The sequence below is a fragment of the Dendrobates tinctorius genome, unplaced genomic scaffold (assembly GCF_039654945.1).
Source record: "Dendrobates tinctorius isolate UK_male_01 unplaced genomic scaffold, ASM3965494v1 ptg000126l, whole genome shotgun sequence".
Lineage (NCBI taxonomy): Eukaryota > Metazoa > Chordata > Amphibia > Anura > Dendrobatidae > Dendrobates > Dendrobates tinctorius.
In genome coordinates, this window is record NW_027361794.1 from 22,126,816 (window position 1) to 22,149,249 (window position 22,434).

The window sequence follows — 22,434 nt, forward strand, 5'->3', positions numbered from 1 at the left end:
TGCGCACATAGACTCCCCTGCCTTCCTAGCACTGCAATCTATATACTCTGTAATTAGTCCTTAGAAGGACTGTTGGCTTAGCTGGATTTGTGGATTGAACAATGGTAGACCCACACTAACTAATAAAAGCACAAATCTGACCCTATCTCAGCTGCAGCTCTCCCTACACTGTCTGAATCCAGAGCTGAAAGTGCCAAACAGGGCGGCGTCAGGTCTCTAATAGACCTGATGACGCTGTGCGGCTAGTCAATCACTGTAATACCACAACAAAGATGACTGCTGCAATACAGTGCATGGCAGACAATCGCTGCATTGTGTGGGGTCAGGAGGGGTTTACAGTGTGGATGTAGCAGAGCTGTGTGTGTACAAGGTGCACGGAGCGGAGCCGAGTGTGTACGAGGTGTACTGAGCGGAGCCGTGTGAGTATTAGCGAGGTGTATGGAGCGGAACTGCATGTGTATGAGGTGTACGGAGCCGAGCCGCACGTGTACGAGGTGTACGTAGCGGAGCCGAGTGTGTGCGAGGTTTACAGAACGGAGCCGTGTGAGTATGAGCGAGGTGTATGGAGCGGAGCAGAGTGTGTGCGAGGTGTATGGAGCGGAGCCGCGTGTATACGAGGTGTACGGAGCGGATCCGCGTGTGCACGAGGTGTACGGAGCGGAGCCGCGGGTGTACGAAATGTACGGAGTGGAGCCACGGGTGAACGGAGTGGAGCCGCATGTGTACGGAGTGTACGGAGCGGAGCCGCGTGTGTACGGAGTGGAACTGCATGTGTATAGAGCGGAGTTGTATATGTACGAGGTTTATGGAGCGGAACCGTGTATGTACGAGGTGTATGGAGCAAAGCCACATGTGTACAAGGTTTACGGAGTGGAGCCATGTGTGTACAAGGTGTACAGAGCGTGGCCACGTGTGTACAAGTTGTACGGAGCAGAGCAGCATGTGTACGAGGTTTACGGAGTGGAGCCATGTGTGTAAGGTGTACGGAGCGGAGCCGTGTTTTACGAGGCATACAAAGCTGAACCGTGTATGTATGAGGTGTGCGGAGCCATGCATGTACAGGGTGTATGGTGGGGAGCATTCATACCTCTCAACTGTCCTGAATCCAGCAGGACAGTCCCGATTTTGAGTCTGCCCCACTGCCCCGGCCGGGAGGTTACTTTTCCTGCGGACACAGGAGTACACGGCAGAGCCCCGAGGAGCACTTTAAAATTTGCATGTGACGTTGCACCGGAAGTGACGTGCTGGAAGCTGACCGGAAATGAGGTAATTTCAGGAGGAGATTGTGACAGAACCATGGAGGTACTTCACGGAATGCTTCAGATCCATCACAGTGTCCTCCTCTGACAGCGAGATTGCCTTGAAGTATGTCAGCCATGTGAGCGGATCATGATATGTCCTGCACCGGGAGGCTCAGGTGGGCACTATAATGGGAGCCAGGCTGCTATAGTATCTTTATAGAATCTTTCTTTCTCTCTCTGTTTCTTTTTCTTTCTCTTCTTTCATTCTTTCCCCTCTTCCTTTCTCTCTCTCTGTTCTTTCTTTCTTTCCCTTCTTTTTCTCTCTCCAATCTTTCTTGTTCTCTCTATGTTCTTCCTTTCTCTCTCTCTGTTCTTTCTCTCTCTGTTCTCTTTCTTTCCCCTCTTTCTTTCTCTATATGTTCTTTCTCTCTCTGTTCTCTTTCTTTCTCTCTGTTCTTTCTTTCTCTGTTCTTCCTTTCTTTCTCTCTTTTCTTTCTTTTTTCTCTTTTGTTTCTTTCTCTTTTCTTTCTTTCTCTTTTCTTTCTTTCTCTCCGTTCTCTTTCTTTCTCCTCTTTCTTTCTCACTCTGTTCTTTTATTATGCCCCTCTTTCTTTCTCTCTGTTCTTTCTTTCTCTCTTACTTCTTTCCCCTTTTTTCTCTTTCTGCTCTTTCTTTCCCCTCTTTCTTTCTCTCTGTTCTTTCTTTTCCTCAGTACCTAACAATGTGCCAACAGTACCAGCCACTGTGCCCATAATGCCAGCCACTGTGCCCTCAGTACCAGTCAGTGTGATCAGCAGTGCTAAATGGGTGTGATTGGGGCGTGGATATGGGTGTAACCAGTAGTGAAATGGGTGTGGTTGGTGGTGTGACCTAAAATTTGCCGCAGCCTTTGTCCCTCTTTCTCTTCTTCAAAAGTTGGGAGGTATGCTTTCGCAAGGCATTGTATGTCCATTTTGCAAGGGTGCGATAAAATCACGCCATACGGATGTCATACGGATTGCATATGGATGTCACACGGATACTTAGATGTGAGGAAATCGCATCCTCGCATTGCAAACGGATTACATATGGATCACTGTTCAGGGAACATTTGTGCAATTCTCGGCCGTCAAAATCGGACTGATTTTTTTTATACGTTTAGTGTGATTCCAGCCTAACTCAATATATCATCCAGATAAACTTCCGCAAATCTACCCACCAGTGAGGAAAAAAATATAATTCATGATATTTTCAAAGACTGCCGGAGCATTGGTTAATCTGAATACATCACCAAATTTTCAATATGACCCTCAGGTGTAGTGAATGCGTCTTCCAGTCATCACCATGGTGTATACATATAAGGTTATATGCCCCTCTCATGTTAAAGGGGTTGTCCGGGCTTTTCACACAATCTCAGTGCATATATGGGCTGCAGAATGATGACAATAAGTAATTTACCTTCTGTCACCAGTTTGCAGGGTTTGCTAGATATCATCTCTTGCTTCTAAGATAAACGTCCAGGGGGGTGTTCTGGAATTGAAATGAGAACTGGTTGTTTCCTCCTCACTGGTTTCACTTTCCATAGATCACTGTTCAGCGTGTGTCTGGGGGAGGAGCAGCTGGGTGGTCTGCTCTCTGCAGTGAGGCTGCTAGAGGGGGAGGATTTGTTACTGTGTGAGGAGGGATAGGCTTGTTCATGTGGTCGGGGAGGGCCTGTAGCTATGGAGGGTGGGATTGTTGCTATAGACGGCAGGTTTTTAGTAGAGTAGGAGGAAGCAACCAGTTCTCATATCAATGCCAGAACACACCCCCCCTGGACGTTTTTCTTAGAAGCAAGACACTGATATTTTGGAAACCGTGCAGACTAGCCACAGAAGGTAAATTACTTATTGTCAGCATTCTGCAGCCCAGATATGCACTGAGATTATGTGAAAAGCCCGGACAACCCCTTTAAGTTTGTAAAATCAGTTAGCTCCAGATAATTGGTCAGACAGGTCAGGTATAAGGGGTAAAGGACAGGGATTGTGCACCGTGATTTTATTACTCTCTCTAAAATCCAAGCGCGGACGCAGCCCTCCATCCTTTTAAAGGGAACCTGTCCCCTTGTTTTTCTGCAATAAGATGCGGCCACCGCCTTTCGGGGCTTATCTACCGTATTCTATAATGCTGGAGATAAGCCCCCGATCTAACCTGAAAGATAAGAAAAACAAGTTTTATTATACTCACCCGGGGGCGGTCCGGTCCAATGAGTGTTGCAGGTCCGGCGCCTCCCATCTTCTTGGGAGGAAGTGGCCGCAGCTTACTGAGGAAAAACGAGGGGACAGGTTCCTTTTAACAACTAAAAAAAACCCCACGGTGACTGGAGAGGTGGACGCCGAATATGAGCCTCAGACGGACTCTGGAAGGGGTTAAATAAAGGAGATTTCTGCATTTTGGCTCCTGGTATGGAGTCGATAGCACAATCATATGCCGCCATATAGTAGCCGTCCGGTAACTGGTGATAATTCCCTCATGTGTGGGGTCTATTTGTCTCCAGAGAAATCACACGTTACATTCCACACACAACACTGTGTAGAAAAGGCGGCGCGGGGTAATTGTGCCAGTAGTGAGGGGGAATAATGGCGGGAAGGTCACTGACTGAGGAGAAGTCTCCATGTCTGCACTCCGGAGATCATGTGACCCCTGACTCCTCCCCTCCTGTGACCTCATCACAGGTCCTGTGCGCACAGAGCAGCCATATATGTGGAGTGCGGCTCTGCGGGTGGAGGTAGGTGCTGGAGGCTCCATTATTCTCTATGTGGAGTGTGGCTCTGCGGGTGGAGGTCGGTGCTGGAGGCTCCATTATTCTCTATGTGGTGTGCGGCTCTGCGGGTGGAGGATGGTGCTGGAGGCTCCATTATTCTCTATGTGGAGTGCGGCTCTGCGGGTGGAGGTAGGTGCTGGAGGCTCCATTATTCTCTATGTGGAGTGTGGCTCTGCGGGTGGAGGTCGGTGCTGGAGGCTCCATTATTCTCTATGTGGAGTGCGGCTCTGCGGGTGGAGGTCGGTGCTGGAGGCTCCCTTATTCTCCATGTGGAGTGCGGCTCTGCGGGTGGAGGTCGGTGCTGGAGGCTCCATTATTCTCTATGTGGAGTGCGGCTCTGCGGGTGGAGGTCGGTGCTGGAGGCTCCATTATTCTCTATGTGGAGTGCGGCTCTGCGGGTGGAGGTCAGTGCTGAAGGCTCCATTATTCTCTATGTGGAGTGCGGCTCTGCGGGTGGAGGTCGGTGCTGGAGGCTCCATTATTCTCTATGTGGAGTGCGGCTCTGCGGGTGGAGGTCGGTGCTGGAGGCTCCATTATTCTCTATGTGGAGTGCGGCTCTGCGGGTGGAGGTCGGTGCTGGAGGCCCCATTATTCTCTATGTGGAGTGCGGCTCTGCGGGTGGAGGTCGGTGCTGGAGGCTCCATTATTCTCTATGTGGAGTGCGGCTCTGCGGGTGGAGGTCGGTGCTGGAGGCTCCCTTATTCTCTATGTGGAGTGCGGCTCTGCGGGTGGAGGTCGGTGCTGGAGGCTCCATTATTCTCTATGTGGAGTGCGGCTCTGCGGGTGGAGGTCGGTGCTGGAGGCTCCATTATTCTCTATGTGGAGTGCGGCTCTGCGGGTGGAGGTCGGTGCTGGAGGCTCCATTATTCTCTATGTGGAGTGCGGCTCTGCGGGTGGAGGTCGGTGCTGGAGGCTCCATTATTCTCTATGTGGAGTGCGGCTCTGCGGGTGGAGGTCGGTGCTGGAGGCTCCATTATTCTCTATGTGGAGTGCGGCTCTGCGGGTGGAGGTCGGTGCTGGAGGCTCCATTATTCTCTATGTGGAGTGCGGCTCTGCGGGTGGAGGTCGGTGCTGGAGGCTCCATTATTCTCTATGTGGAGTGCGGCTCTGCGGGTGGAGGTAGGTGCTGGAGGCTCCATTATTCTCTATGTGGAGTGCGGCTCTGCGGGTGGAGGTCGGTGCTGGAGGCTCCATTATTCTCTATGTGGAGTGCGGCTCTGCGGGTGGAGGTCGGTGCTGGAGGATCCATTATTCTCTATGTGGAGTGCGGCTCTGCGGGTGGAGGTCGGTGCTGGAGGCTCCATTATTCTCTATGTGGAGTGCGGCTCTGCGGGTGGAGGTCGGTGCTGGAGGCTCCATTATTCTCTATGTGGAGTGCGGCTCTGCGGGTGGAGGTCAGTGCTGGAGGCTCCATTATTCTCTATGTGGAGTGCGGGTGGAGGTCGGTGCTGGAGGCTCCATTATTCTCTATGTGGAGTGCGGCTCTGCGGGTGGAGGTAACTGCTGGAGGCTCCATTATTCTCTATGTGGAGTGCGGCTCTGCGGGTGGAGGTCGGTGCTGGAGGCTCCATTATTCTCTATGTGGAGTGCGGCTCTGCGGGTGGAGGTAGGTGCTGGAGGCTCCATTATTCTCTATGTGGAGTGCGGCTCTGCGGGTGGAGGTAGGTGCTGGAGGCTCCATTATTCTCTATGTGGAGTGCGGCTCTGCGGGTGGAGGTAGGTGCTGGAGGCTCCATTATTCTCTATGTGGAGTGCAGCTCTGCGGGTGGAGGTCGGTGCCGGAGGCTCCATTATTCTCTATGTGGAGTGCGGCTCTGCAGGTGGAGGTCGGTGCTGGAGGCTCCATTATTCTCTATGTGGAGTGCGGCTCTGCGGGTGGAGGTAGCTACTGGAGATTCCCATTACTGGGGGGGCATTAACCCCTTCAGCACGGAGACTTTTTTGGTGTTTTTGTTGCCACTTTATAAGAATCTTTGCTTTTTTGTTCTGTTTCCTGTACTAGATACATACGACCCAACTATGGAAGACAGGAAGTGAGGAAACGGATTGTTCTCATAGTACTGGGCCCCTTTCTTGGCCTCACACAATGTAATGCCCCCATTATGCCCCTTATGCAGTATATATGATGCCCCCACACAGTGTAATGCCCCCATTATGTCCCTCATGCTGTATATCTGATGCCCCACACAGTATAATGCCCCCATTATTCCCCTTATGCAGTATATTTGATGCCCCCCACACAGTGTAATGCCTCCATAATGCCCCTTATGCAGTATATATGATGCCCCCACAAGGTGTAATGCCCCCATTATGCCCCTTATTCAGTATATATGATGCCCCCCACACAGTATAATGCCTCCATAATGTCCCTTATGCAGTATATATGATGCCTCCACACAGTATAATGCCTCCATAATGCCCCTTATGCAGTATATATGATGCCCCCGCACAGAGTAATGCCCCCATTATGTCCCTTATGCAGTATAGATGATGCCCCCACACAGTGTAATGCCTCCATTATGCCCCTTATGCAGTATATATGATGCCCCCACACAGTGTAATGCCCCCATTATGCCCCTTATTCAGTATATATGATGCCCCCACACAGTCTAATTCCCCCATTATGCCCCTTATTCAGTATATATGATGCCCCCACACAGTGTAATGCCCCCATTATGCCCCTTATGCAGTATATATGATGCCCCCCACACAGTGTAATGCCCCCATTATGCCCCTTATTCAGTATATATGATGCCCCCACACAGTCTAATGCCCCCATTATGCCCCTTATTCAGTATAGATGATGCCCCCACACAGTGTAATCAGGGCTGTGGAGTCGGTAAGCCACAGTTGCGACTCCGACTCCTGGATTTTATCAGGCTCTGACTCCGGCTCCGACTCCTTCATAAATGGCCACTTCATAACAACAAATTTACTGTTGTAAAATATTAAACATCGTGCTTATTCAGTTTCTCACCATCATATAAGTAATCAGACCACTTAGAGCAAAAACTACATTTATTAGAATACAATTAGAATATAGCAAATAACTTTTATAAACTGTAAGTAAATATGCAATAAACACTTTTATGCAGTTAATAAGAAGAAATCTATAAATTTGTCCTCAGAAAAAGTATTGCCTCTGTCAGATCCTCCTTCATGGATGCCCTCAAATCTGATCTAAGTATTTTGAGAGCAGAGAACAACCTCTCTACACTAAATTGTGTTGGTGGCAAAGCAGTAACCACTCGGGCAACATCTCTGACAATGTCAGGATACAGAGGAATCGCTTGTTGCACTGTTATTTTTGATGAACGGTCAAATTTCTCAATTTCTTTTAGTGCTCATGAAAAATTCTGCTGAAATGTACTGGCTGTGTTCCTTGATGGGGATGACTCTTCTTCTATGCGTGAACGCTTTGCACAGTCCTTGTGATCCAAATATTTTTCGAAATTAAATCCTTCATCAGTTGATGATGAGGGTGAAGATGTGGCAGGACGACCAAATTCTTCTTGTTCCTCCTGACTGTTCTGCAACCCTTTCATCCTTACTGCTATTTCAAACAGAGCTTCTTTTCCTTTACTTAGCTGTTGATCATCTAGAAGAATCCGATGCATTGGGTCTACATAAACAGCTGCCAAAAGAATGTTATTTTGTAATAGTAGCTCCTCTCTCTGTTTCATTGATGTAGCAATGCCACTTGCAATTAACCCTCCTCTTTGGGACAGGCGAAACATCAGGTTCTTCCACTCCTTTAAGAAAATACCTGGAGTTAAGTCCTCTGCTTGTAATTTTTTAGTCACTGTAAATGGGTGCTCTAGCAATTTTTCCAGCTCAGTCACCTGATTACACTGACTTTCATTTAGCGTCAGTTGAGGGTTAGCCATGTCTACAAGAAAGGTTTTCAGTTCAACCAAGCGCTGAATCATTAAGTAAGTACTGCCCCATCGTGTGGCTTGATCAATAATTGCCCCTTTTCCAGCACGTCTCTTCAAAATTGAGTCAACTTTAGGGGTTCTGGCAACAGTAGCCAATTTTCTCACCTTGCCAATCAGTGCAGCAGCATGTCCTTCTTGCAGACTGTCTCTTATAGCCAGCTGTAGCGTATGCACAACACAGCGCATGTGATGAATGAAAGAACATATTGACACAGTTTCAACAAGATCATCTAAACTATCATGTTGCTGTTCATCTGAAGCAACTTCAGTTTGCTCCTCAGTTACAATACTGTGTTCCTCTATTTCAAACATTTCTGTGTCTGTGGACCCAGAATGTTCTTCTAGCTGCTGGTCACCATCATTACTCTCATTCATTAGCTTAATAGTACTTATCATATTTGAAGCATTCTCAGTTACGACAGAAAGAACTTGCTCTTTTTTAAGTTCATAGTCTTGCAGAACCTTTTCCACCAAGATCTGGAGAAACTCACTGGTGTGATGAGCTTTGGTGTCTTTTACTGCCAATGTCTTGGTAACTATTTCATTTTTGTCACAAACAAATCGGACATTGATGGCAAAATAGTTCACTCTGTGACGTGTGCAGGCATCCATTTTAAGAAACAGAAAGCGTCCCTTGAGAGTTTTTTTAAGTTCTTCCTTTTGTTTAAAAGCTTCTTCGATTACCAATTTTCTAATACTCTCTCTCTCTCTCCAGAGAAACACCAAGCTTGCGGGCCATTTCCCCATTCAGACACATAAAAGCTGGTCGTGAAAATAATGAAATAGGCACACTATCCTTTACAACAAGCTCTATGATCTGTTTTTTAAATGTATCTACTGTCATTGTCACAGTAACTTTGTCACTGACAAAATATCTTGCAACTGATGGCTGCAGAGTTCTCTGCTCCTTTGTTTGGCTGGAAGAGCTGGGCACTAGTTCATTGGTTTGGATGCAGTCTTTCTCATCCACTGCTTTCAGTACTTCTGGATGAATGCGCTGTAAATGTCTCTTTAGATTAGAAGCTCTGGTAGGAGCATTTTTATCTTTGCCTGAATATGCACTCATCTTGGCTTCACAGCATTTGTTTTCGTCTGGATCATTTGTCATACACTGACAGACATAATGTTTTCTATCTTGAGTGATGGTGAAATGTTCAAATACAGCTGATTTAATGTGATGCTTCTTTGACATTCTCAGGTTTTTAATTCTGCATTCACAACCAAATGACAATTGTTTTTCCTAAAAACAATTGTACAAAATTATTGCCAGATCGTACAACTGATATAGTGGTCAGTAATACTGTTATTATTCCTCATGTACTCACAGTTAACTGATGCAAAGTTTGTTGAAAGGATAATACTACTTACAGTCTTCCTCTTCTGAGTAGCAGGCAGCTGTGAGATGCTTGGAAGACGCACACCTAGTATGATCTAGTCTAGAGGAGGAGCTTTAATACTAAGAATTTGCAACACATTTTCACTTTCAGTTTCATACATTGTAAGTAGGGGGGTTGTGGCAGCATGAGGTTAACCAAGTATAAGATTAGATAAGGGCAGTGGAGAACAGTGACACACAAGAAGTAAGAAATGTCTCTATCTCCAGCAGAACTGCTTATCACTGTTGTTCATAGTTTGATAGAACATATATATTTGAGTAACATTTATAAAATTCATATGAAAGTTCAATTATGAAATATTAATACATTTTTTTTAAAGCTGGAGTCGGTACATTTCTACCGACTCCGACTCCAACCAAAACTAACTCCGACTCCGACTACGACTCCACAGCCCTGAGTGTAATGCCCCCATTATGCCCCTTATGCAGTATATATGATGCCCCCACACAGTATAATGCCTCCATAATGCCCCTTATGCAGTATATATGATGCCCCCACACAGTATAATGCCCCTTATGCAGTATATATGATGCCCCCACACAGTGTAATGCCCCCATGATGCCCCTTATGCAGTATATATGATGCCCCCACACAGTATAATGCCTCCATAATGCCCCTTATGCAGTATATATGATGCCCCCACACAGTGTAATGCCCCCATTATGCCCCTTATTCAGTATATATGATGCCCCCACACAGTATAATGCCCCTTCTGCAGTATATATGATGCCCCCACACAGTATAATGCCTCCATAATGCCCCTTCTGCAGTATATATGATGCCCCCACACAGTGTAATGCCTCCATAATGCCCCTTATGCAGTATATATGATGCCCCCACACTGTATAATGCCCCCATTATGTCCCTTATGCAGTATATATGATGCCCCCCACACAGTATAATGCCTCCATAATGCCCCTTATGCAGTATATATGATGCCCCCACACAGTGTAATGCCCCAATTATGCCCCTTATTCAGTATATATAATGCCCCCATTATGCCCCTTATTCAGTATAGATGATGTCCCCACACAGTGTAATGCCCCTTATGCAGTTATGCAGTATATATGATGCCCCCACACAGTGTAATGCCCCCATTATGCCCCTTATTCAGTATAGATGATGCACCCACACAGTGTAATGCCTCCATAATGCCCCTTATGCAGTATATATGATGCCCCCACACAGTGTAATGCCCCCATTATGCCCCTTATGCAGTATATATGATGCCCCCCACACAGTGTAATGCCCCTTATGTAGTATGTATAATGCCCCCATTATGCCCCTTATTCAGTATAGATGATGCCCCCACACAGTGTAATGCCTCCATAACGCCCCTTATGCAGTATATATGATGCCCCCACAGTGTAATGCCCCCATTATGCCCCTTATTCAGTAAAGATGATGCCCCCACACAGTGTAATGCCCCCATTATTCCCCTTATGCAGTATATATGATGCCCCCACACAGTGTAATGCCCCCATTATGACCCTTATTCAGTAAAGATGATGCCCCCACACAGTGTAATGCCTCCATAATGCCCCTTATGCAGTATATATGATGCCCCCACACAGTGTAATGCCCCCATTATTCCCCTTATGCAGTATATATGATGCCCTCACACAGTATAATGCCCCCATTATAATAATAATAATAATCTTTATTTATATAGCGCCAACATATTCCGCAGCGCTTTACAGTTTAACAGTTTCAAAACACAAGTCATAAGTAACAACGCTAACAATACAATAATTAAAGCAAAATAAGACGACCCTGCTCGTGAGAGCTTACAATCTACAATGAGGTGAGGGAGATACAGAGTACAGGTGTGTATTTACAATGGTGTATTTACAATGAAGGTCCAGCCATCTTGCGGGAGTGAAGGATGGATGGAGATAGTGAATGGGCTCCACACGCACACTTACACAGAGAATGACTTTGATTAGTGAATGTGATAGGCCGCTCTGAACAGGTGTGTTTTGAGGGAGCACCTAAAACTATGCAAATTGTGGATAGTCCTGATTTCTTGGGGTAGAGCATTCCAGAGGATAGGAGCAGCACGGGAGAAGTCTTGGAGTCGGGAGTGGGAGGTACGGATTAGTGCAGAGGTTAGTCGAAAGTCGTTTGCAGAGTGCAGCGATCGGCTAGGCCGATAGACAGAAATGAGAGAAGAGATGTAAGGGGGTGCCGCACTGTGGAGAGCTTTGTGGGTGAGAACAAGTACTTTGAATTGGATCCTATAATGAATGGGCAGCCAATGTAAGGACTGGCGAAGAGCAGACGCGTCCGAGTACCGATTACCCAGATGGACGATCCTGGCCGCTGCATTAAGTATGGACTGGAGAGGGGATAGTCGAGTGACGGGGAGGCCAATTAATAGAGCGTTGCAGTAATCCAGGCGAGAGTGGATCAATGCAACAGTGAGGGTTTTTGTTGTTTCCATAGTGAGAAAAGGGTGGATTCTAGAGATGTTCTTTAGGTGTAAGCGGCAAGAGCGGGCAAGGGATTGTATATGGGATGTGAAGGAGAGATTGGTGTCAAATATAACACCCAGACAGCGCACCTGCTGCCGGGGTGTTATTGTGGTACCACCCACGGAGAAGGAAATGTCAGATTTAGGGAGGTTAGTAGACGGCGGGAGCAGAAGAAGTTCACTTTTGGAGAGGTTGAGTTTCAGATAGAGAGTGGACATGATATTGGAGACTGCGGACAGACAGTCAGTGGCGTTCTGTAGTACAGCGGGGGTAAGGTCAGGGGACGATGTATATAGTTGTGTGTCATCAGCATAAAGATGGTACTGAAAGCCAAATCTGCTGATGGTCTGTCCAATTGGGGCCGTGTAGAGAGAGAAAAGAAGGGGGCCAAGGACTGAGCCCTGAGGTACCCCGACAGCAAGAAGAAGAGGAGATGACGTGGAGCCAGAGAACAAAACACTGAAGGAGCGGTCAGAGAGATAGGAAGAGAATCAGGAGAGAGCAGTGTCCTTAATGCCTAGTGACTGGAGCCTAGAGAGTAGGAGATGGTGGTCAACAGTATCGAAAGCTGCAGATAGGTCAAGAAGAATGAGCAGAGAGTGGTCACCGTTAAGTTTTGCTGTCAGAAGGTCATTGGTCACTTTGATGAGTGCAGTTTCAGTCGAATGTAGGGGGCGGAAGCCGGACTGTGAAGGGTCTAGAAGGGAGTGAATGGAGAGGTAACGGGTAAGGCGGGAGTAAACTAGGCGTTCCAAAAGTTTAGAGATGAAGGGGAGATTGGAGACTGGTCTGTAGTTGTTTGTGCAGGATGGGTTGAGAGCAGGTTTCTTTAGTAATGGAGTAACAATGGCGTGTTTGAAGGAGGATGGGAAAATGCCCGAGGAGAGGGAGAGATTAAAGATTGTAGTTAGGTGGGTTGTGACGACTGGAGAGAGAGACTGGAGGAGATGTGAGGGAATGGGGTCGGTAGTGCATGTAGTCGGACGAGAAGAAGAGAGGAGTCAGGAGACTTCTTCTTCTGTGATGGGATCAAATGTGGAGAGTGAGCCAGGGGAGATGTAGGAAGGGATGGGAGTCACAGCACTTGGTGGTTGGGAGCAGATTTCTGGACGGATATTATCTATTTTTTCTGTAAAGTGGGAGGCCAGGTCATCAGCACAAATGTCTGTGATAGGGGCTTGTGCTTTTGGCCTGAGGAGGGAGTGAAAAGTGTCAAAAAGTTTCTTGGGGTTGTTGGCTAGTGAGGAGATCAGGGTGGTGAAGTAGGTCTGTTTGGTGAGGTGAAGGGCAGCGTTATAGGTTCTTAACATAAATTTGAAGTGGATGAAGTCTTCTGGTGTGCGGGTTTTTCTCCATAGGCGTTCAGCACTCCTTGAGCATCGCTGGAGAAGTTGAGTTTGCGATGTGAGCCAGGGCTGTTTTACTCTGTGTTTGGAGGTTCTGAGGGTGAGGGGAGCTACTTGGTCAAGGGTGCTTCTAAGAGTGTCATTGTAGTGATGAACAGCCAGATTAGGACAGGAAAGAGAGGAGATTGGGGACAGAGATGAGTGTAGGGAATCTGAAAGTGTCTGAGGGTTAATAGCTTGTAGATTTCTGACTGTGTGGTAGGTAGGAATGAGCTGGGGTGGGCGAGGATTTGTGAGCGTGAAGGAGAGAATGTTGTGGTCAGAGAGTGGAAGCGGTGAGTTGTTTAGGTGGGAGATTGAACAGAGCCGGCAGAAGACCAGATCAAGGGTGTTACCGTCCTTATGTGTCTCAGAGGTTGAAAGCTGTGAGAGGCCTAGAGAGGTGGTTAGTGATAGAAGCTGGGATGCAGATGTGGAATTAGGGCTGTTAATGGGGATGTTGAAGTCTCCCAGGATGAGGGTTGGTAGTTCTGAGGACATGAAGTGTGGCAGCCAGGCTGAAAAGTGGTCAAGGAAGTGGGTGGGTGAGCCTGGGGGCCGGTATATGACCGCTACCCTGAGGGAGAGGGGACGGAAGAGCCTGATGGTGTGGACCTCAAAAGAAGGGAATAAGAGTGATGGGACTGGGGGGATGACCTGGAAAGTGCATTGTGGGGACAGGAGTATGCCAACTCCAATTATGCCCCTTATTCAGTATAGATGATGCCCCCACACAGTGTAATGCCTCCATAATGCCCCTTATGCAGTATATATGATGCCCCCACACAGTGTAATGCCCCCATTATGCCCCTTATTCAGTATATATGATGCCCCCACACAGTGTAATGCCTCCATAATGCCCCTTATGCAGTATATATGATTCCCCCCACACAGTGTAATGCCCCCATTATGCCCCTTATGCAGTATATATGATGCCCTCGCACAGTATAATGCCTCCTTAATGCCCCTTATGCAGTATATATGATGCCCTCACACAGTATAATGCCCCCATTATGCCCCTTATTCAGTATATATGATGCCCCCACACAGTGTAATGCCTCCATAATGCCCCTTATGCAGTATATATGATGCCCCCACACAGTGTAATGCCCCCATTATGCCCCTTATTCAGTAAAGATGATGCCCCCACACAGTGTAATGCCTCCATAATGCCCCTTATGCAGTATATATGATGCCCCCACACAGTGTAATGCCCCCATTATTCCCCTTATGCAGTATATATGATGCCCCCCACACAGTGTAATGCCCCCATTATGCCCCTTATGCTATATATATGATGCCCTCACACAGTATAATGCCCCCATTATGCCCCTTATCCAGTATATATGATGCCCCCACACAGTATAATGCCCCCATTATGCCCCTTATTCAGTATAGATGATGCCCCCACACAGTGTAATGCCTCCATAATGCCCCTTATGCAGTATATATGATGCCCCCACACAGTGTAATGCCCCCATTATGCCCCTTATTCAGTATAGATGATGCCCCCACACAGTGTAATGCCTCCATAATGCCCCTTATGCAGTATATATGATGCCCCCACACAGTGTAATGCCCCCATTATGCCCCTTATGCAGTATATATGATGCCCCCCACACAGTGTAATGCCCCCATTATGCCCCTTATGCAGTATATATGATGCCCTCACACAGTATAATGCCTCCTTAATGCCCCTTATGCAGTATATATGATGCCCTCACACAGTATAATGCCCCCATTATGCCCCTTATGCAGTATATATGATGCCCCCACACCGTGTAATGCCCCCATTATGCCCCTTATGCAGTATATATGATGCCCTCACACAGTATAATGCCTCCTTAATGCCCCTTATGCAGTATATATGATGCCCTCACACAGTATAATGCCCCCATTATGCCCCTTATTCAGTATATATGATGCCCCCCACACAGTGTAATGCCTCCTTAATGCCCCTTATGCAGTATATATGATGCCCTCACACAGTATAATGCCTCCTTAATGCCCCTTATGCAGTATATATGATGCCCTCACACAGTATAATGCCCCCATTATGCCCCTTATTCAGTATATATGATGCCCCCACACAGTGTAATGCCTCCATAATGCCCCTTATGCAGTATATATGATGCCCCCATTATGCCCCTTATGCAGTATATATGATGCCCCCCACACAGTGTAATGCCCCCATTATGCCCCTTATGCAGTATATATGATGCCCCCACACCGTGTAATGCCCCCATTATGCCCCTTATGTAGTATATATGATGCCCCCACACAGTATAATGCCTCCTTAATGCCCCTTATGCAGTATATATGATGCCCTCACACAGTGTAATGCCCCCATTATGTCCCTTATGCAGTATATATGATGCCCCCACACAGTATAATGCCTCCTTAATGCCCCTTATGCAGTATATATGATGCCCTCACAGTGTAATGCCCCCATTATGTCCCTTATGCAGTATATATGATGCCCCCCACACAGTGTAATGCCCCCATTATGCCCCTTATGCAGTATATATGATGCCCCCACACAGTGTAATGGCCCCATTATGCCCCTTATGCAGTATATATGATGCCCCCACACAGTATAATGCCTCCTTAATGCCCCTTATGCAGTATATATGATGCCCTCACACAGTGTAATGCCCCCATTATGTCCCTTATGCAGTATATATGATGCCCTCCACACAGTGTAATGCCCCCATTATGCCCCTTATGCAGTATATATGATGCCCCCACACAGTGTAATGCCTCCATTATGCCCCTTATGCAGTATATATGATGCCCCCACACAGTGTAATGGCCCCATTATGCCCCTTATGCAGTATATATGATGCCCCCACACAGTGTAATGCCCCCATTATGCCCCTTATGCAGTATATATGATGCCCCCCACACAGTGTAATGCCCCCATTATGCCCCTTATGCAGTATATATGATGCCCCCCACACAGTATAATGCCCCATTATGCCCCTTATTCAGTATATATGATGCCCCCACACAGTGTAATGCCTCCATAATGCCCCTGTAAGTAGATGACAGAATACAACACACAGACAAACATGAAGTAACCAATATAATTATTTATTTCCCTGATAATGGTGGGAATTGTGATCGCTATGGCAACAGTGAATAATGAAAAACAGGGTGATTATGAGGTGAAATATACAATATCAGATATACAATGAATTCTCCGGCTCCCTCTCGGTGTAATAGCAGCATCTAATCAAATGTTTGTTTAGCTACTGAAAAGGGTGATTTTTCTAACACATTTGGTCGACGATACCGTCTCTTCTGTGAACACAGGCCATAGCGGGGTCTCCACCTCTTCCTGTTAGGCCATAAGTCCTTTTAACAAAGTCTATCAAGGCTCGCTGGGCCGCCTTCACTTTAACCAGCTTTCACCTTGTCTGTTGTACTACCCTGGACCAACACCTGTACTGACGTCAGTGCTGGAAGCAATGGCCCGGCTCACTCACACCTCCTGATCTTCACTGCAGGCGTATACTACTGAGCAGAATCTCCTCACAGATCTTTGGTGCTTCTGCAATGGCAGTTGTCTCTTGTACGAGAAGTAGTGAGAGCTGGGACTCTGCTCTTGCCTGGTGTAGTTTGGACTCTGGGTCTTAACCAGTGCAGGTCTGGTACTCGGGCCTTGGCTGGCATAGTCTGGACTCTGGGACTCATGTGGTGCTGCTTGGGTTCTGGCACCACAACCAGCTGCCTCGGGCACTTTACCATGGCCGGTACCTCAGATTCTTCCCTGGCACCTGTTTTTTTTTGCTTGGTGCCAAATCTGTTCTGGGTTTGTGGCTGTTGCTTTTATAATAACGGGAAACTGCATCATCAAGGTAACCTGATCTATCTAGACTCTTTCTTCCTGAAACTCCCTCTTCTTATTGATTCCGTAGGCTCCCATCTGGACGGCTAATGGCAGAGTTTTTATACAAATGCCGCACAGCCCTGAGGATTTGTTCTTCTTATGACACACCATTTTACACCCCTTATGTAGTGTATTTGATGCCCCTCACACAGTATTAAGCTTCCACAGTACTGGCGCATCTCACACAAAAGATATTTTCACAGTATCGCCATACCTCCATACGTAATATAATCTCACAGTACCGAAGTTCCCTCCACACACAGTATAATCTTCTCACAGTATCGCCATTCTCTCCACACAGTATAATTTTTCCATAGTACCATCATCCCACCACACACAGTATAATGTTCCCACAGTACCGCCATCCCCTACATACTATAATGTTCCCACAATAGCAGCTTGCCATACTCACAGGATATTTCCACAGGACTGCCATCCCCCTTACACACAGTACAATGTTCCCACAGTGCTGCCTTCCACCCTCTTTCTAATGTTCCCATAGTACTGCCCCCTGCATGCACAATATGGTACCATCCACCCCACCAAAAACCTCACAGGTAATTAACAAATACTCAGCCTCATTCTTGGTGCAGATACTAATGAACCCAGGACCTATGAGTTATTTACCATACGATAGTTGGATAGGCAGAGTGTATCTAATATATAAAGCTCAATGTGTGTATGTATGTATTTATGTCTGTATAACTGTCCGGGATTGGCATCTGCACCGTCGCAACTACAGCCACAAAACTTTGCAGTCACACGTCTGGACACTGTCATAGGCTATGTTGTGAGGCGAAGTTTTAACCCCGCGCATTCCAATTCACCAAACAATTTTGCCTATTATTCTTATCATTTCTATGATGTTGTCGTCCTTCTGTAAAGCTGGAAATAACACAATTTATTACCGTGCCAACTCAGACCACCCTCTGACACAGACTGCAAGGGGAGCCCAGTATCACACAGGATAGGGTTAGATACACGGCTCAGCAGTCACTATCACAGAGGAGAGGATTAGACACATGACTCAGCAGTCAGTATCACACAGGAGAGGATTAGATACACAGCTCAGCAGTCAGTATCACACAGGATATGATTAGATACACAGTAACACAGAATAGTATTAGATACACGGTTCAGCAGTCAGTATCACACAGGATAAGATTAGATACACGGCTGAGCAGTCAGTAATACACATGATAGGATTAGGTACACGGCTCAGCAGTCAGTATCACACAGGATAGGGTTAGATACATGGCTCAGCAGACTGTATCACACAGGATAGGGTTAGATACACGGCTCAGCAGACGGTATCACACAGGATAGGGTTAGATACACGGGGTCAGCAGACGGTATCACACAGGATAAGATTAGATACACGGCTGAGCAGTCAGTAACACACATGATAGGATTAGGTACACGGCTCAGCAGTCAGTATCACACAGGATAGGGTTAGATACATGGCTCAGCAGATGGTATCACACAGGATAGGGTAAGGTTGGGAGTAAACACGTATGTACACGCACAGAGGGTGCAGTTATGGAATTTTGTGGAGCATCAGCCAGCCCGCTCACAAATGCATGATCTCATCCATCTAGTAAAGAAATGGCTGCAACCAGAGGCTTTGACGTCCGCACAGATGGTGGAGCGTGTTGTTCTAGAAAAGTACCTGCGGTCCTTACCCGCTAAGATCCAGAGGTGGGTTGGACAGGGTGACTCAACTACCGCTGACCAGTTGGTGAATATGGTCGAACACTACAATGCTTCTGAAAGCCTACTCCAAGGGACGTTAGCACCCCACTGGCTCCTACTTCATCTTCAAAAGAAGAGAACGTCACAATGAAGGGTAGCAGACCTACAAAGGACTATGGAGGTGGTACGGGCTCACATCAAGCCAGCAGACCTCGTCTGGGATCTCCATCGAGGAGACAAGGGCCTATACAATGTTGGCGATGTCGCGGGCTTGGCCATGTAGCAGCTAACTGCCCAATGACTACAGAGCCAATGGACTGTAACGCTATGAGGCATCTTTCGTTATATGTGCAGTCAGTCTGTGTGGTGGAGATCCTCATGGGAAATGAACAACACGTGTGCCACGTCGAGGTTGACGGTTATAGTGTGAATGCCGTCTTGGATTCCGGCAGTCAAGTAACTTTGATACATGCCAGTTTGGTGGACTCTAGCGCCCTAACGAACTTAACCGTAGGCATTAGTTGCATCCATGGGGATACTAAGAACTACCCCACTGCCTGGGTTACTCTTGCCACGCCAGTAGGGACCAAAAGACATCAGGCGGCAGTCATAAAGTCTATGGGACACAGTGTAATCCCCCGGAGAGAGTTTCCCTTATTTTGGGACTTGTGGAACTTCAAAAGTGGCATGAACCCTCTAGTTGAAGATGGTACTCCGGAGCTAGCCCCTGAACCATTGCAGCAAGACGATGGAGAACCCATCTCAGAGGAAGTACTAGAATCTGCGGACTCTCCTCTGGCTGTGTATGCAGGCAAGGCAGACCAGCTAGAGGATGTTTTAGAAATGCCTGATCTTGAGGTGGCCCGTGGTAAGTTCGGGACCGCTCAGCACCAGGATCCTACTCTAGCAAGGGCGTGGGAAAACATAAAGGTCTCCGAGGGAAGACCATTGTACCCAGGGGCTCAAAACGAGTTCCCACACGTGGCGGTGCCGCAGGATATGTTGTATCACATAGACAAGGTGCGAGGGGTGGTGGTAGAACAACTAGTGGTACCTAAGTCCTTTCGCCAGGTAGATTTGGAGTTGGCACATAAACATCCCTTGGGAGGACACCTGGCGGTAGAAAAGTCAAAACACCGTATTCTGCAACGTTTCTTTTGGCCGGGTCTCGTGGGAGACGTGACCCAGTACTGTCGGTCATGTCCTACGTGTCAATTGACCGCACCTATGTCACATTTTATAAGCCCCTTAGTGCCCTTACCAATAATAGAGGTGCCCTTCGAGAGGATAGCAATGGATATAGTCGGTCCATTAGTTAAATCTGCCAGGGGTCATCAGTACATTTTGGTAGTATTGGATTACGCCACGCGTTATCCCGAAGCAGTGCCCTTGCGGAATGCCAATGCGAAACCAATTTCAAAATTTCAAAAGAGCTGGTTAATATGTTTTCCCGCACCGGCATTCCGAAAGAGATACTTACGGATCAAGGGACCCCCTTTATGTCTCGTATACTTAAGGATTTATGTAAACTACTAAAAATCTCCCATTTGCGTACCTCAGTATATCACCCTCAGACTGACGGTTTGGTGGAGCGCTTTAACAAACCTTAAAGGGAATGTTGAAAAGGGTGGTGGATAAGGACGGGAGAGATTGGGATGCCCTACTACCATACCTCCTGTTCGCTATACATGAGGTACCCCAATCCTCCACAGGCTTTTCACCTTTTGAGTTGGTTTATGGGTGTCAAGGGAGTTTTAGTCTTCCAATTAGAAATCGTCCAGACCTGAATAAGTAAGATGCTTCTTTATTGGACATGCCGGCATGGAGAGAATGACAGCCACACCAGGCTGTCTAACTCAATACATATTCTTAATTGTTTAAATGGCAGAGCCGAAAGGGTGTAGAAACATATTGCGTTTGCAAAAAAGAGTACATGGAATATGCTAAGCTTGTTAGAAATCCTTATCTACAGTTACCAGAGAAGTCACGCAAGGCAAGGAAAGCCAGCTAACGTTCACAAAAAGTAACGCCCAAAAGTAACACCCATGTCTGTACAATACAGTCAGCTGAAAAGAGTTTCAAAGTCTTAAGCAAAAATAAATGGCATATATGCATTCATGTGCATAGATACATATATACATATATACATACACGCATGGGTATGTGTGTGTATGTGTATATATTTATATATATATATATACACCCATGCACACAAAAGAAAGGACTTTATTACAATTATTATAACATTCCCTCATCTTGTAATAAAATCATCTATCTGTACACATTGGGGACAGATTTATTTTTGTCAGATTTCACAGAAGATCTTCATATAATCTAGAGGGAGAGTAATATGTTCAGTATATTTATCATTAAGTCCAAAAATTTTCATTCTTTCGTTGGATTCCAAGGTCTCCATTCCTTGATGCATAGGTTTTTGTTATGGCAGAGTCAATCAGTCTTTGAACAAGTCCTCTAATACATGGAATAGCACAGCATCCACAAACAATCAGCACTCCGGCCACGATGGTAAGAGATGTCAACGCAGAAGTGAATAATCCGGACCGTTTCCCAAACCATCCTTCAGTCCATGAATATGTCGTCATATCCAGAGTTCTCTGCTAATTCATTAGACAGGGCAGTCAGTCCATCAAGAGCTTTGGAGATACTCCCATCAGGATCTGAATTAGGGATAAAGGGTGCAACAAAAATCCTCCAAACACTTTATATACACCTCCCTTTTCTGCTAAGAGCTTGTCTAATGCCATCCTATTCTACCAAGCCATGAGAGGAGTTGGTCCTAATTACTCAGCTATCCATTTAACTGCATCTCGGGTATAATTAACAAATCTCTGCTGGTTATAGTATAAGTAGTTTATCCAATCTACATTCTTTTTTATAATCACCCACCAAATTATGGATTCCCACCAGGCTGCTACCTGGTTCCTAGCCTTGTACTCATTGGTCACTCCCCTGGAAACTCCAATGTCATCTCTGTAGATACTAGAATGGAAGGATCCTTGCGGAGTTTCACACTTCTGTCTCTTCCACTACGTACCTTTGGCCATATCCCTGTTGACAACAGGTGGAACGGCATGATTAGCTGGATCACCGCACAATCCCCTCGGGAACCATGTGGTAGTCTCGCTCTTATGCTTTTATCACTGCATAACCAACATATATCCGCTCTCAGGGTAGTGTGGTCTGACCGTATGGTTGCGTACTTGGCCCTGTGGGAGACAATGATCCATTCTCTACAAGAGTCGCCTTGGAGCTCTCCAAAGTCGTGCCCATGCCCTGGAAGACTAAAACAAGTATAGTTACCAGGATTAGCAATCACCTGTGGTGGGATATCCGGTTTCTCAAGTGGAGGATATAAAAATTATAACATTTTACATTTTCCTTCCCTTTCTGAGGAGACATAAGTTTTACTATACACCTTAATTTTTGTAAACCTTTTTGCAATGTAGTTAAGCCATTCTAACCATTCATTCTCCTCACAGCCTCTCTCTAGAGCTAGTTTATCTTCATAAGTTAGGTTAGACAATCTAACTATGAACCCTATGGACTCTGTTATGGATTCTCTCTGGCATAGCTTCCTTGGGTCTATGTATGCTATTATTCTGAACTTCTACG

General features: G+C 46.6%; 1 protein-coding gene across 7 annotated transcripts in view; it reads left to right on the top strand.

The window, feature by feature from the left end:
* Positions 1-3,872: 3,872 nt before the first annotated feature.
* LOC141047087 (uncharacterized) overlaps positions 3,873-22,434 on the top strand; it is a 503,667-nt gene continuing 485,105 nt past the window's right edge. For 5 of the 7 annotated variants that reach the window (XM_073542036.1, XM_073542038.1, XM_073542043.1 and 2 more), the window contains exon 1: positions 4,123-4,262. The gene's annotated coding sequence lies outside the window, so the exon portion shown is untranslated. Of the gene's footprint in view, positions 3,988-4,121; positions 4,263-22,434 lie in introns of those variants that run through there. The other 2 variants (XM_073542037.1, XM_073542039.1) reach the window with 2 other exon arrangements.